The sequence below is a fragment of the Heptranchias perlo genome, chromosome 20, assembly GCF_035084215.1.
Source record: "Heptranchias perlo isolate sHepPer1 chromosome 20, sHepPer1.hap1, whole genome shotgun sequence".
Lineage (NCBI taxonomy): Eukaryota > Metazoa > Chordata > Chondrichthyes > Hexanchiformes > Hexanchidae > Heptranchias > Heptranchias perlo.
In genome coordinates, this window is record NC_090344.1 from 34,278,808 (window position 1) to 34,282,921 (window position 4,114).

The following is a 4,114-nucleotide window of genomic DNA, read 5'->3' on the forward strand; positions in this document are numbered from 1 at the left end:
GTTACTGACTGTATCTCTACTGATGTTAATCCAGCTCCCTCACACTGTCACTCAGTAACCCCTCTCTCCCCAGCGCCCTGTGTTACTGACTGTATCTCTACTGATGTTAATCCAGCTCCCTCACACCGTCACTCAGTAACCCCTCTCCCCCAGCACCCTGTGTTACTGACTGTATCTCCACTGATGTTAATCCAGCTCCCTCACACTGTCACTCAGTAACCCCTCTCCCCCCAGCGCCCTGTGTTACTGACTGTATCTCTACTGATGTTAATCCAGCTCCCTCACACTGTCACTCAGTAACCCCTCTCCCCCACCGCCGTGTGTTACTGACTGTATCTCTACTGATGTTAATCCCTCTCCCTCACACTGTCACTCAGTAACCCCTCTTCCCCCCAGCGCCCTGTGTTACTGACTGTATCTCTACTGATGTTAATCCAGCTCCCTCACACTGTCACTCAGTAACCCCTCTCCCCCAGCGCCCTGTGTTACTGACTGTATCTCTACTGATGTTAATCCAGCTCCCTCACACTGTCACTCAGTAACCCCTCTCCCCCAGCGCCCTGTGTTACTGACTGTATCTCTACTGATGTTAATCCAGCTCCCTCACACTGTCACTCAGTAACCCCTCTCCCCCAGCGCCCTGTGTTACTGACTGTATCTCGACTGATGTTAATCCAGCTCCCTCACACTGTCACTCAGTAACCCCTCTCCCCCCACGCCCTGTGTTACTGACTGTATCTCGACTGATGTTAATCCAGCTCCCTCACACTGTCACTCAGTAACCCCTCTCCCCCCACGCCCTGTGTTACTGACTGTATCTCTACTGATGTTAATCCAGCTCCCTCACACTGTCACTCAGTAACCCCTCTCCCCCAGCGCCCTGTGTTACTGACTGTATCTCTACTGATGTTAATCCAGCTCCCTCACACTGTCACCCAGTAACCCCTCTCCCCCCAGCGCCCTGTGTTACTGACTGTATCTCTACTGATGTTAATCCAGCTCCCTCACACTGTCACTCAGTAACCCCTCTCCCCCCAGCGCCCTGTGTTACTGACTGTATCTCTACTGATGTTAATCCAGCTCCCTCACACTGTCACCCAGTAACCCCTCTCCCCCCAGCGCCCTGTGTTACTGACTGTATCTCTACTGATGTTAATCCAGCTCCCTCACACTGTCACTCAGTAACCCCTCTCCCCCAGCGCCCTGTGTTACTGACTGTATCTCTACTGATGTTAATCCAGCTCCCTCACACTGTCACTCAGTAACCCCTCTCCCCCAGCGCCCTGTGTTACTGACTGTATCTCTACTGATGTTAATCCAGCTCCCTCACACTGTCACTCAGTAACCCCTCTCCCCCCAGCGCCCTGTGTTACTGACTGTATCTCTACTGATGTTAATCCAGCTCCCTCACACTGTCACTCAGTAACCCCTCTCCCCCCAGCACCCTGTGTTACTGACTGTATCTCCACTGATGTTAATCCCTCTCCCTCACACTGTCACTCAGTAACCCCTCTCCCCCAGCGCCCTGTGTTACTGACTGTATCTCCACTGATGTTAATCCAGCTCCCTCACACTGTCATTCAGTAATCCCTCTCCCCCCAGCGCCCTGTGTTACTGACTGTATCTCCACTGATGATAATCCAGCTCCCTCACACTGTCACTCAGTAACCCCTCTCCCCCCAGCACCCTGTGTTACTGACTGTATCTCCACTGATGTTAATCCAGCTCCCTCACACTGCCACTCAGTAACCCCTCTCCCCCCAGCGCCCTGTGTTACTGACTGTATCTCTACTGATGTTAATCCAGCTCCCTCACACTGTCACTCAGTAACCCCACTCTCCCCAGCGCCCTGTGTTACTGACTGTATCTCTACTGATGTTAATCCAGCTCCCTCACACCGTCACTCAGTAACCCCTCTCCCCCAGCACCCTGTGTTACTGACTGTATCTCCACTGATGTTAATCCAGCTCCCTCACACTGTCACTCAGTAACCCCTCTCCCCCCAGCGCCCTGTGTTACTGACTGTATCTCTACTGATGTTAATCCAGCTCCCTCACACTGTCACTCAGTAACCCCTCTCCCCCACCGCCGTGTGTTACTGACTGTATCTCTACTGATGTTAATCCCTCTCCCTCACACTGTCACTCAGTAACCCCTCTTCCCCCCAGCGCCCTGTGTTACTGACTGTATCTCTACTGATGTTAATCCAGCTCCCTCACACTGTCACTCAGTAACCCCTCTCCCCCAGCGCCCTGTGTTACTGACTGTATCTCTACTGATGTTAATCCAGCTCCCTCACACTGTCACTCAGTAACCCCTCTCCCCCAGCGCCCTGTGTTACTGACTGTATCTCTACTGATGTTAATCCAGCTCCCTCACACTGTCACTCAGTAACCCCTCTCCCCCAGCGCCCTGTGTTACTGACTGTATCTCGACTGATGTTAATCCAGCTCCCTCACACTGTCACTCAGTAACCCCTCTCCCCCCACGCCCTGTGTTACTGACTGTATCTCGACTGATGTTAATCCAGCTCCCTCACACTGTCACTCAGTAACCCCTCTCCCCCAGCGCCCTGTGTTACTGACTGTATCTCTACTGATGTTAATCCAGCTCCCTCACACTGTCACTCAGTAACCCCTCTCCCCCCAGCGCCCTGTGTTACTGACTGTATCTCTACTGATGTTAATCCAGCTCCCTCACACTGTCACCCAGTAACCCCTCTCCCCCCAGCGCCCTGTGTTACTGACTGTATCTCTACTGATGTTAATCCAGCTCCCTCACACTGTCACTCAGTAACCCCTCTCCCCCAGCGCCCTGTGTTACTGACTGTATCTCTACTGATGTTAATCCAGCTCCCTCACACTGTCACTCAGTAACCCCTCTCCCCCAGCGCCCTGTGTTACTGACTGTATCTCTACTGATGTTAATCCAGCTCCCTCACACTGTCACTCAGTAACCCCTCTCCCCCCAGCGCCCTGTGTTACTGACTGTATCTCTACTGATGTTAATCCAGCTCCCTCACACTGTCACTCAGTAACCCCTCTCCCCCAGCGCCCTGTGTTACTGACTGTATCTCTACTGATGTTAATCCAGCTCCCTCACACTGTCACTCAGTAACCCCTCTCCCCCAGCGCCCTGTGTTACTGACTGTATCTCTACTGATGTTAATCCAGCTCCCTCACACTGTCACTCAGTAACCCCTCTCCCCCCACGCCCTGTGTTACTGACTGTATCTCTACTGATGTTAATCCAGCTCCCTCACACTGTCACTCAGTAACCCCTCTCCCCCAGCGCCCTGTGTTACTGACTGTATCTCTACTGATGTTAATCCAGCTCCCTCACACTGTCACTCAGTAACCCCTCTCCCCCAGCGCCCTGTGTTACTGACTGTATCTCTACTGATGTTAATCCAGCTCCCTCACACTGTCACCCAGTAACCCCTCTCCCCCCAGCGCCCTGTGTTACTGACTGTATCTCTACTGATGTTAATCCAGCTCCCTCACACTGTCACTCAGTAACCCCTCTCCCCCCAGCGCCCTGTGTTACTGACTGTATCTCTACTGATGTTAATCCAGCTCCCTCACACTGTCACCCAGTAACCCCTCTCCCCCCAGCGCCCTCTGTTACTGACTGTATCTCTACTGATGTTAATCCAGCTCCCTCACACTGTCACTCAGTAACCCCTCTCCCCCAGCGCCCTGTGTTACTGACTGTATCTCTACTGATGTTAATCCAGCTCCCTCACACTGTCACTCAGTAACCCCTCTCCCCCAGCGCCCTGTGTTACTGACTGTATCTCTACTGATGTTAATCCAGCTCCCTCACACTGTCACTCAGTAACCCCTCTCCCCCCAGCGCCCTGTGTTACTGACTGTATCTCTACTGATGTTAATCCAGCTCCCTCACACTGTCACTCAGTAACCCCTCTCCCCCAGCGCCCTGTGTTACTGACTGTATCTCTACTGATGTTAATCCAGCTCCCTCACACTGTCACTCAGTAACCCCTCTCCCCCAGCGCCCTGTGTTACTGACTGTATCTCTACTGATGTTAATCCAGCTCCCTCACACTGTCACTCAGTAACCCCTCTCCCCCCAGCGCCCTGTGTTACTGACT